Genomic DNA, 13,151 nt, shown 5'->3' with positions numbered 1-13,151 from the left:
AGACTCTTGAATGCCAAGAACAAAGTGAGGGATGATGGGGGTGGGGGAGAGGGGAAGGTGGGTGATGGGCATGGAGGCGGGCATGTGTTGGGATGAGCACCGGGTATTATAAGGAAACCATCTTGACAATAAACTATGAAAGAAAAAAAAAAAGCTTTATTAAGATATAATATACATAAATATAAAAATCACCCATTTCAAGTTCACAATCAAATAGGTCTTAGTATATTCACCACCAGGATATAATTTTGTATTTTTATCACCCCTCCCAAAAAAGAAACTCATACTCAGTAGTCACTCCCCATGACTCCCTGCTGCTCCTCCTGTGCTAGGAACCTCTAGATCATTATTTCATTTCTTTTTATTCCTGAATAATATTTCATTGTATGGGTATGCCAAATTTTGTTTATTCATTCATCAATTGATGGGTATTTGTATTTTTTCCACTTTTTGGGCATTTGTGTAATTCTCTTATGAGCATTTGTGCACAAGTTTTTGCATGGACCTAGGTTTTCATTTCTTGGAATATGTAGCTAGGAGGGGAACTGGTATGACGAACTTCAATGAACTGCTAAACCATTTTCCTAAGTGGCTGCACCATTTTACATTCCTACTAACAATGCATGAGGGCTCCAATTTCTCTACATACCAGCTAACATTTGTTATTGTCTGTTTGATTATATTTATTCTAGTGTGTGTAAAGTGGTATCTCATTGTGGTATTGATTTGCATTTTCCTATATGTTTGTATTTTAAATTTGTTGACTCAATCTCTTTTTTCATTATTTACAGGGTATGTCTCTTGCAGTTTTGTTTTAAATCTTGTAAAACTTGGTGAAAAATCACGTCATAAATTAGTACAATAACTGTCTTATAAATAGTATAAAACTCAAGGGCTTGAAACATGAAACATGTATTAGTTTGTGAATCCATGATTTAGGCTGGGCTCAGCTTGGTAGTTCTGATCTGAACTTCAGATGTTTGGTAGTTAGCTGATCATTGGCTGATGTAGGCTGGTCCTAATAGGACAACTCCACTGTCCTCCATGTGTTTCCTGCCCTCCAGCAAGCAGAACCAGACATATTCTTCCCAGACAGTGGCAAGTATAAATGCTTTTCTGTGCCTTTGCTTCTGATAAAACTGACTACATGTCATTGGCTGAGCAAGTTGCATGGCTAAACTCAGAACCGGGTGGCAAAGAAGTATGTTCACTTCTTATTGGGAAGAATTGCAAAGGGTGTGGATACCATGACGGTGAAGCATCTAGGCCATTAATGGTATCAGTCTACCACATATATTATACTGTCACTCAGAAGAGAGATGGACTAAATTGGTAGATCAGCAGCTGTTGCTCCACTGACCTCCTACACCAGGGCCACATTTGTTCTTATGTTGCCTGTGTGAAAACCACATTCGTGGGGAGCCTGGGTGTCTCAGTCGGTTAAGCGTCTGACTTCAGCTCAGGTCATGATCTCATGGTTCGTGGGTTCTAGCCCCACGTCGGGCTCTGTGCTGACAGCTAGCTCAGAGCCCGGAGCCTGCTTCAGATTCTGTGTGTCCCTCTCACTCTGACCCTCCCCTGCTCATGCTGTCTCTCACTCTCAGAAATAAATTTAAAGAAAAAAAAAAAAAAGGAAAGAAAAGAAAACCAGATTTGTTAGCTACTCTCCAGGGTTAAACATTCTCCTGGTAACAACGATTCTATTTTTAGAATATATGAAAGATATTTATGTGTCAAATGAACATTCTATTGTTGAAAGCACCTCCAGTGCCATAATGGGAACTCAGGACAAACCTAGATCAAATAGCAGTAGGTACTCTGAAACATTCTGGGAAGTGTCTAAGCCTAGGATAGATGGCATTATTTAAGTATTTATAAATGTCATATCATCTGTTTTAGGAAAAGCTAATAAATGTCTTGCAGACATTTGAGGTCCCACCAAAATGCTTCTCTAATCTATTTCTATGGAATCGGCAAATGTGGAAGCAGACATATTATGGGTCAATACCAGAGCAAAGACTCTCTGCAGATATAGGATTCACAGTCCATTAAGCTTCAGGTCTGCCCTGATGTGGATTCCTCTGATGTATTACTATTATATCCTATTTTTGTTGACTCAGTTACTATGTCAGCAAAACCAAACATTTTGGCTTGTGGCCCAGCCTCAAGCTGTCTTTGGAGGGTATGTTTTTGCCTTTACCACCATGACAGTAACGAGCAACTGGCATTAGTTTGATTTGCATAATTGTGCGCTTCCAACTTAGACTCTGTGTCAGTAGGAAACAACTTATTGTGATGATACCCACAGCATATTATCTGTTTTGTGCTATCAGCATTTATTTATGTAAATTCCATCATTACAAGGGGTCATTTTCCAACCTTATATGATGAAATCACATTCTCTGCCAATAAGCAGGAAGAAACTACTATAGCAGAAAAGCTGGGCATATTTTGTCATTCACAGCTATTGGTCAAGGAGTAGGGAAGGGTAGTGTTGGTGGCTGCTTGTTTGGTATTTTTAGGCTAGTTTGCTTTAAGGACTGATAGATACAATGGCAATCTGAAAGTCTGTATTTTAGAACTAATGCCATCAAGCACACACATTCTCTTTTTCTCTCACATGCACATATACATATGCCACAAAGAGTGTCCAACTCATCTAAGATTTTCTTTAAGAATAATTTATGGCCTAAAAAATATTTTGTGTTCCTGAGATGATGAGTCGAATGTTTTCTTTGATAAGAAGCAGAACTCTGTAATTTATTCATGCAAGAGATAAAAAGATAGAATAACTAACTAGAATACCCCACTTGTAAAAAGTACCTGAAAGAATGGGAAGGAACCATGTGGAAGCGAGATTTTGCAAACTAAACTTCACAACTCTGTTCACAAAAAAATAGCCAAGGTCAGTTGTGCATTTTGTCATTAGAGGTGGATGAGCAACCTATGTGTCGGTGTAACTGAAGCTGTAATTTATACAGTTCTTTGATAGTTTCGGTAGTTAAGCACAAAAAAGTGCCAGCATTTAACCCGACTTCAAGGAATGACAATGCAGAATAAAGGGGGAAAAAGAAAGAAAACCCATCAGTCAACCATTTTAAATCTACGTGACACATGTCAAAAAGAACCCTTACTAAAAGGAGGATAATTAGAATATTGCTTTATTGTGAGCTCGTAGTTTCCAGCCTGGTCTGTATCATGCTTCAGGCTGGTCAGAGATGAGAAAGAGCAGGAAAAATAACAAAAATGAAAAAGTCAACCAGAAATCGAATCTCATACTTCAGCAACCTTAGGTCTAGCTGTTGTCTTCACAGAGGCTCTTAATGGGAGCCCAGCTGATCATTCAGTTCAAAATGAACTTGGAAATGATCTTTTAAGAAATGCAACATGAAAACCACATTTGGAGAAGTCTGTAAAGAAGAATACATGGGATTTATCAAGAAATCTTTCCACGCTCTGTGTTAAATTGAGGAAAAAAGCAGGTATTTCACCAACCCAAAACTTCTTAGTATGACAATCCTTCAAAAGAATATCTAATTAGAGATGTGTGCAGTGGTGGTAGTGGTGTGTGTGTGTGTGTGTGTGTGTGTGTGTGTGTGTTTTCACATAATTTTTGACACTTTGGCAGGTAGGAGGGCACTGATTCGCGAATGTACAATACCCAATAGCATTTAATGTACTTTCATCTTGTAAAAGCATTTAGAACTTCAAATGATAACTAAGATGTTTAACATGATTTTCTCCTCATTGTCTCCATTTCAATTTTCCTTCTCAATAATATTTTCTATATTTTGTTTTGCATGGATTAAATGCCTCCACATAAAACATGCAGAATCTCATGCCACTTTGACTTCTACTCTGACCACCTGTGGCAAATGAAACTGAATGAGGAAATCAGTGATCAAATGGCAGCTGCTATGATGTACTGCGCAAAACATGCGATTAGGAATGATTATACAGGATTTCATTCCCAGCCATTTGCACTATTTATGTAGCATTTGTCAGCCTTTTAACATGTTGGCTCCTCAGCTTCTTCATTTGTAAAAGGCAGTGGGGAGCTGTAAGGGTCCTTTTAATGTGATCTTTGAAACGGTACCAGGATTTATGTTACCATTTGCTCAATTGCTCACATTGGGAATAGAGCTAGGAATGGAAAAGTGAGGTCTCTTGATGTTATTTCTTGTGTGGACAAGTTCTCAAAGGGAGAGGAAAAGGTGCTCAAAGACACATCAGGCCAGGCAAGCGGAGCACACATTCTCATAGGAATATCTCCTCAAAAGAGTTTAAATAAGCGACCGAGTAGAAAGGCAAAGCTGGTTGTGGAAGAAAAGCTGGGAGAGGCAAAGGTCTGGCTACTGCTTCATCTACAGTGGAGGAGTTACACCACAAACATGTCAAAGAGAGAAAACAGCCTTTCTGAAGGGCCCACCATGTACCAGAGAAGCGGAAGTTGAAAGGCAATGTGAAATGTTACCTAAAAGCCACAGGGGCAGAACCGCAGCACTGGGAAAGCAATGCCAATCCCCAAATGGGGCCAAATCCCAGAAGTATGTAGTTTAAGGAACCAAACCGAAGGAGACCCATGTGGGGCAGTTGAGCAAGAAAGACTAGAGTAAATGACAGTAACAGTTAGAAAAAAGTTAATATATTCGACCACAGGGACTGACAGAGGCATCTGGAAACAATGAAAAACAGAATTTATTTTTCTCTAGAAGTTTTCTTTGAAAATAACCCTCCAGTGCAACAAAACCATAATAATATCCTTAACATTTCCCTTCTTATGTTTTAAAAATTGATATAAGAAACAAACACAAAATTCTGGTTTTGTTAATTAAGGGGAATCATGATTTATAGAACAATCCCTTGTGGACTTTTTGATTTCATGAGGTCTTACTCCACCTAAAAGAAGCCGAGGGCATAAGAAGAGAGCTTAATAAATACTTTGTCTCTCTATTCCCTATAGCCATGCTTTACTCTGCTTACCCTCTTTTGGACATATGGAAACGTAATGGGGGATGAACAGAAGACTCAATGATGTCTTTTCTTGGGTAATGACAAAGGAAAAACCTATGCTGATCATTTATCATATGTAATGTACTCATATCAAAGATAACATAATCAGAGGAGAGTGGGTTACAAACTACCCAATTGACTCAGCAGGTATCACCAAAATATTTGCAGGTTGCTTGGTAACCCAATTAAAAGTCTCTATTTAAATCCCAGATCATTAGTGACTGAAAATCACTATCATTTGATGGCTCATCTCAGTCCAGTTCTTAGGGGAGATTTTCCTACATCAAAAAACCACCAACATATTTGGCACTAATTGGCTCCCTTGGTGGCAATCTCAGCCTATAGGCCAAGAATTGAGTGGACCTGGGAGGCTAAGCTATTTCCCCAGCCTGAGAGTTGGTGCTTCTCAGCACAGGCTGAAGGACATTGGTGGGTTAATATGAAATTTTTACATGGATATTACCTGTCTTTGGATTAATTGAAATGTTCTATATTTAAGGATATCATATTGGCGGCAAGTTCTTTTTTTAAATTAAGTCCCATTTAAGACTTTCCTATTAAAATACTTCTCTTCTCTTCCTCCTCCTCTCTGTCTCTTTTTTTTTTTTTTTCAGATCCTCTCCCAAACCTGTAATAATTAACAGGAAGAATATGAAACTTTATCATCTCAAAATTAGAAATGTGAATTACAGATATTGATGCTACCCAAAAGACAGACCCAGATTAAAAGGGAAATTGTTTCTTCACTAAAATTAATGGGTTGATGGCCTAGTTACTCTGCTGGATATGATAGGAACTTCTGTAGTGATATATTTCCACCGAGTTCATATAAATATATATGAGACTTAGCATTATTTGAGTGCTTTTGTGTTGAAAATCAGAGTGAAATTGATCTTTTGAGATAATGAGTTTTCCATAGATTATAACATTGAAAGTAGAAAAATTCAAAATCGGTGAAGAGACATAAATAGGGGGAACATATAATTGGTGAATCCTAGGTTTGCTACCGGTAATGACATTAAAACTAAATATGTCTATCTTGGACATGTGCATGATACACAGCATTGCAAGATAAATTTATTACCTTTATGGTACATGACACACACACAACATATAATGAGAGCTGTAGAAGAATGTTGTGAAAAGTTGAAGCTAATATAAAGGAACTGGACTAAAAGAAGGACTGGGCTCCAGACATATTACTGCTATCTCTTTGATCTTATTGTGATTACTTTTTTTTTTTATCTGCAAAGCTGGAAATAAGGATCTACAACACCTCTTTTCAGTTCAGTGAGATTCCTTGAGAAGAGATTCCTCTGCAATTTTCTTTCTACTGATGTCTACTTTTGGTGTATTGGGATATGAAAAGTCAGCTATATTTTGTCCTCAAGATTTTTAACAAAAAATCTAAAATGACAAATCCTGCTGAATGTATTGGATTGTAGCATTTTTGAAATGAATCTCAGAGGATCCACTATAAGAAATATTTAACCAGATATATGGATAGTTTTAGTTACATTCGGCCACAGTGCCACAGAGAAGAAAAGTGGACTTACTGAATAACATTGAAAGAAATAGTGAGGAAAACCTCTAACATGTTTATAACAATGAGACTTTCTCAACACAGCAGGCAAGACCTCATAGATGCCGTGTCTGAATTGATAAAGAACACTAGCTTCCAAAACAGTTACAAATCAGACAGACTGTTTTTTTCCCCCTGAATTATTTATGGAGAGTAACAGATCACAATGCTTTCTTATTTTCCACCTTCTTTGTTAATAATTTTTGTTGAATTTGGGACTAGCATTTTGCAACGTATTTTATGCAGGTGATCTTTCATTCAATTACTTGCAGCAAAGGTTTTGAGGGGCAAGGTTCTAAGCACTTATTCTCCAACTAACTTCTTTGAGGATAAGTATAATCCATTTAAGTCCCGTAGGCATTCAGATAGACTCCTTTCTTTATCTATGGCTGCTGTGCATATATGTTCAGCTCATATGGTAAAGATGAGCCAGTGCTGGGGAAGTACTTGAATGTGTCATGAAATCATGGAAGAAACTGCAGTGATTGTCTCAAATATCTTTGTTTCACAAATTCCCTGTAAAACAAAGAAGTTCGCCAAGCAAAGTTTGTAAAATTCTAGTCCCAGGAGAGTGTTAATGAAAAAAAAAATAAAAAAGGTTTGGTGTTCTATTAATCTAGGGAATGTAGTATGCTATACCTTTCCAATCAGAGAATCACAGACCATAACAATCTTTGAGAAATCCTAAAGTGGGAGGCAAGCATTATTTGCTTAATCTAGAGTGTTCTATACAAATTTGATCATTAATCTGTATTTCTTTCTAATGCCTATGTATTTGCATTCTAAAGTCTCTAATAAAGCAGCCAGGCACCCTCTGCATGAATACTCAAAAGTTTTCCAGAAAAACTGTGCTTTTTTTTTTTTCTTCTTAGAAGTGCTTCCTTATATTGAACTTCTTTATTGCCTTCACCTATTCATTATTATCATGCATCCTAATAATACACAGTGAATATCAACTTTATGGAAATATTCCAAACATTTTAAATCAAGACAAGAATTTTTTTTTTGTCTTTAAAACTTCTCCTGCACACTAAACATCTTTAGTCTTTTAGACATTTCTTCATGCCACAGTTTCAGGAAGATTCCCCTTCTCTGAACATGCTCCAATTTACCACTACTCTTACAGGCAACACTAATGAAGAATACAGTATCTCTAGGGGGTAGAACAAAGGAGAATGGAAGGAAACTATCACCTCCTCTGTGGAGTAGTCAGTAATTTATCATATGGTCAGGAATACTTGCTCTGCTTTTGCTAAGGAAGACTTTAACAGATGTCCAGTGTGGTAGGCAGAATTCTAAGATGGCCTTAAGATTTCCTGCCTGCCTCTTGTTCATTCCTTATGACTATGAATATGATGAGTTTTATCATAATTAATTACCATATGATACAGTTAGTCTTAAGTTAGGGGTCCCCAACATAGTCACACTAGTCTTTTAAAAGCAGAGAATTTGGGGACACTTCGGTGGCTCCCTTGGTTAAGCGTCAGACTCTTGATCTCAGTAGAGGTCTTGTTCTCAGGATTCTTAGTTTGAACCCTGATTTGGTCTCCAGGTTGGGCATGAAGCTGACTTTAAAAAATAAATAAATGAAAATAAAAGCAGAAAGTTTCCTCTGCCTGTTCCCAGACCAGTAAGTCAGATATCTAAAACAGGAAAGAGATTCAAAGAGCTGTTGCTGGCTTTCAGATGGAGGTGGTCACACAGAATGGCATGTAGGTGACTTTCAGGAGCTGAGCACAGCCACTGGCTCATAGTCAGCAAGGGAATAGGCACCTTAATCTTAAAACTACAGGAACTGAATTTGGCCCCAAACCTGAATGACCTTGGTAGTGGATCCTTTCTCAGTGACTTGAGAAGAAAACTTAGGCTAACAGCCTGATTTTGGCCTTACAGGACTCTGAGCAGAGAACACTGTGCCAGATAACTGACCTACAGAACTCTAAGCAAATAAATGGATATTTTTAAGCCACGGAGTTAGTAGTAATTTGTTACACAGCACTAAAACTCTAATAAATCCAGATGATCAAAACGAACCAGCTTTGCCATATTTAGCTTTGATGTGTGTTTTGTGATATATGTCAGTAATGCATTTTCTCTTTTTTTCTGGTTGAACAGCTTTAAGTATCTTACATAAATACTACTTGCAAGCCTCCTTTTCTTTGTTTCCAATATGATGGTGCCAGCACACAGCCATTCTCTGATTCATGGATTTCCCTACAAGTTCATATTTTTTGGACATAAAGATCTATCTCACTTTTTTTTTTACTTTCTTTGGACTTTTTCATTAAAATATACTATTGCAAACCTAAATTCTAAGCATGAGATATATGACATAACTGATTAAAACCTTAGGATAACTATTAACCTTTTCCTACTAAGAGTATAAGTTTACTCCTTTGATTACCCAAGCCCCAGTATTGTTATGCTGATTGACCTCAGGTATTGATTATGACCTCTTTTCTCATTTGCTTTTTTTCTTGAGAATTCCCAGACACCTTTTCTACTGTTTTCTGACTCGCAGTCTTAGTCCCAGGAAGCTAAATAAGTGGTATTAAAGATTTGCTTTTCATTTCTTCTTCTACATTTTGTTTTCAGCTTGAACAGCTTTGTATCACTCATTCTTCAAACAGCTATCTTAGCCCATCATCACTGTGTGTTTAGTCAAGATCCAAGACACACCTATTATCTGTACTATAATACAGTTTGGTATAAAGTTCTTTACTGCCCATATCCTCATTCTGCTACCAAAATTCTAGCCTTGAAACGAATGACATGGTGGAAGTGTTATTGGGGCTCCAAAGTCTTCAGTATTATATTCCTGAAGGTATTTGTTAGCCCTCTTCTGTTGGTTTTCCTTACACTGCACAAATAATTATAGATAACAGTTAGAGGGTGTGGTAAGCCTCAGAATCCTACAATAATAGGGCACTTGGGTGGCTCAGTCGGTAAGCATCCCTCTTGATTTCACCTCAGGTCATGATCTCTCCCATTGGTGAGTTCAACCCACATCCAGCCCCATGTGGAGTCCCACGTTGAGTTCCCCATCAAGTCCCACATTGAACCCTGGGCTGACAGCATGGAGCCTGCTTGGGATTCTCTTTCCCCCTTTCTCTCTGCCCTTCCTCTGCTCAAGGGTGCATGTGAGGGTGCATTCTCTTGCTCTCTCAAAATAAGCAAACATTTTTTAAAAAGCCTACAATAATGCATAAACCCTCTTCAAGAAGTAGCAATTTCTTAAAGAACAAGTCACTGCAGAGGATTGCAGCCACATCCTTCTACTCTTCCTTCTGAAAACACTAGCCATCTCTTCTCAGTTTCCTTTGCTGGCTCCTCCTCTAATTAGAACTCTGTACTCACATCTCATTATGAGTTTAGTTTAAGCACGTTCATGTACATGCTTGGCTGGCCAACAGTAAACATAGTAAACAATGAAATATCCCCTTCCCCTTTGTACTTTTTTCCTTACAAAAATGTTTATTTATTTATTTTTTGTTGTGGGGAGAGAGACCATGTAGGAGAAAGGCAGGGAGAGTGAGAGAGAGAATCCCAAGCAGGCCCACACTGTCAGTGCAGAGCTAAATGTGGGACTTGAACACACAAACCATGAGATCATAACCTGAACCGAAGTCAAGAGTCGGACACTTCACTGGGCCACCCAGGAGCCCTCCTCCTTTGGTACTATTAATGCAAATTAAGAAGTTATATTTTGAAAATATGTTTCCAACTATCAGATTTGCATTTGGATCTATGCTGCTAAATATCAAAGATTAATATCTTCATTAGGCTGAATTTTTCATATGTTGAAACCTCATCTCCAATGTCAAGATATCGAGATGGGAACTTTGGGAGGTGATTAGGTCATGAAGTTGGAGCCCTCATGAACAGGATAGTGCCCTTATAAAAAGACTCCAAAGAGCTCCCTTGCCCCTTCCACCATGTGGAGACGCAGAAAAAACACAGCTGTGTATGAACGTGGAAGTCATCCCTCACCAGACACTGAATATGATGACACTATAATCTTGGACTTCCCAGCCTCCAGAACTATGAGAAAGAAATGTTTATTGTTTAAGCCACCAGTCTATGGAATTCTTGTTACAGCAGCCAGAAAAAGCTAAGACTAATCTAATGATATTTGCCTTAAATTGCCACATGGCTTCCAGATGTCAGGATGAGCTAGAGGTTTGTCTGATTCTCCAGATAACAAACATCATGGAAAGTTCTATCTTTGACCTTATCCCAAAGAGTAATTATTGAGTTAAAGCAACTCAATTAACCCCTGGCCTACTCCAATAGTATCTGTCTTTTGTTACTACTACTTAATTATCCTAGTTGCTTTAGATCTGAAAACTTGAGTAATTGGTGGGTGTGCACATGCATTTATGGGGGTGTATATGCATATATGGGGTCATTTTCTTTGGTTATTATATTTTTTAAGTATTTTTCTATGGTTTCTTTGACAGTTCATTATGAATCTCATAACAATTATTTTGCTTTCTCATTACCCTATAAATGTAGTAAATACACTTGATTTTGCTCTAGAAATTTCCCACTTAATCAACATCTCCATAATTAGTTGAACATTTTCATTATTTACTTTAATTAATATCTACATTCTCCTTCAAATTTAATTCCAAACCACAAGATCTGAAAATATGTCTTTAACTGTACAAATTTGGCAAGTTATCATTACAAATTCTCTCTACCCTATCTTTTCAATGACAATAAGTAAAAATTATCTGAGTATGTTTACACTGCTTATACAGCATTTTGCCCTGTCCTATGTTCTCTTGAAGAATAACATATTATTTTCTGTTATGTACTTTAATCTTAGAGCAAAGTGAAAAATTAAATGTGAGCAGGCTCTAAAATAACTGAGGAGATAATACATACACACACATTTTATATATTCTTATATGTATATTTTGCATTATTATATCTAGCCATTAAAAATCTCTTAAAGAAAGATTACATTGATGACTGGCAAACCAATATTTTCATTCAGCATTGGAACAGAATTTTGTTTCCTTGGTTGAGTTTCAGATGAAATGGCTGGCATGAATTTAGGGGGCATGTTGTACTGAGAATAGGTGTCTTTAAATGTAAAATTGTGCTTCACTCAGTGATAGACAATGACTGAATGGAAAGCCAAATCAGCTCTCCATCTCTTACTTGTTGGAAAACTCATGCTTCTTTATTGGAACGGTGGCAAGAATATTTTGCAGTTATTAAATCGTTTTTTCTTTTCTCCTTGACTTGCTTACTCTCTCATTTTGTGAAAGAGAGCTGAATTTACATAATTTAAACCTACGGATCAAGTGAGTACACTGCACAAACTGATACATTGGTATGATAACAATTTTTAGTTGACTAACCTTAAGATGATGAGACAAAATAAAATATATTTTATTTTACTTACCTTTATGATACAATTTAAACTTTTTAAAAAATTTCGTTTTGTTTTGTGAGAAAGGAGAAAGTGAAGACAGGAAGATGAAAGAGAAAATTAAGATTTATCGAGTATTTATTCTATGCCAGTAATTCTACATGTTGTATGACATCAAATCTTCAAAATAATCTCAAAAATGCATTATTTTACCCTTCTTATGGGTAAGAAAATAGAGCATTTGCTGAAGGCCATACAACCAGTAGCTTCTCTACTACTCTACTGGGAAGTAGGTTCCGAAGCCCAAGTCCCCTTTACGCTCCTTTTCCCTAACCTTATTCTAATTTTAAGACAAATGCTTTTAGGACAGCAGGTTGAGGTTTCCAAGATTTTATTAACTCTTCCCATAGTCCAAATACAGGCATTTTTATGTCACTTGTAAGAAACAGGAAATTTATTCCTGTGGTCCTGATTCATGTCAGAAAGAGGTCTAATGTTTTATCAAGAGCTTTTTGAACTACAAGCCAGATGCCTTTTTTCTTTTAATTACTGGAAGTCAAATGTTGATATAAACAAAATGGAAACACCTTAGACTATTAGATTAAAAGCAAGACTTCTATCCCTAAATTTATACTCATAAGGGTATGCTATAAGTATAGCAAGGGTATGCTATAAGTATAGCAAAGCATATATTATTGTTTATACCTTTATATATACCTTTAAACCTAACATTGTAAGAACAGGTGCATTTCTTCTCCTTAACACTTTTCAGAGATGTGTGTGTGTGTGTGTAGCTTCTAATTCCTCTTGACAATTCATTGACAGCGCATCTACTTTATTTCTAGAAACTCTTTTTCTATACAAATCAGCATTGCACGTAGGCCCATGATTGAAGTCATACTTACACTGTGATGTCAATGTTTCCATGCAAAGTTAAATATGTTTGCTTTAAAATTGTAAGAAGTCTGGTAATTCAGAAGAATTAAATATACATTTTTCCAATTCTCTTAAAAATATTTGAGACCGTGGAGGAAATAAAAATTGTTTGGACTTTAGTGAACAGAGGAAATATATCCCACTCTGTATAGATTGGCTTCCTAATGTCACAAGTCAATTTAGACATTATGTACAAGACAAATCTCTTTCCTCTCATTGCACCAATGTATTTAGCTT

General features: G+C 36.9%; 1 long non-coding RNA gene across 1 annotated transcript in view; it reads right to left on the bottom strand.

Annotated features, from left to right (window-relative positions):
- The window catches only part of LOC144237402 (uncharacterized), a 256,172-nt gene that overhangs the window by 82,949 nt on the left and 160,072 nt on the right, over positions 1-13,151 (bottom strand). The gene's annotated exons all lie outside the window — the stretch shown is intronic.

The sequence above is a fragment of the Crocuta crocuta genome, unplaced genomic scaffold (assembly GCF_008692635.1).
Source record: "Crocuta crocuta isolate KB4526 unplaced genomic scaffold, BGI_CrCroc_1.0 scaffold125, whole genome shotgun sequence".
NCBI classification, from domain to species: domain Eukaryota; kingdom Metazoa; phylum Chordata; class Mammalia; order Carnivora; family Hyaenidae; genus Crocuta; species Crocuta crocuta.
This window is presented reverse-complemented; position numbering and strand designations above follow the sequence as displayed.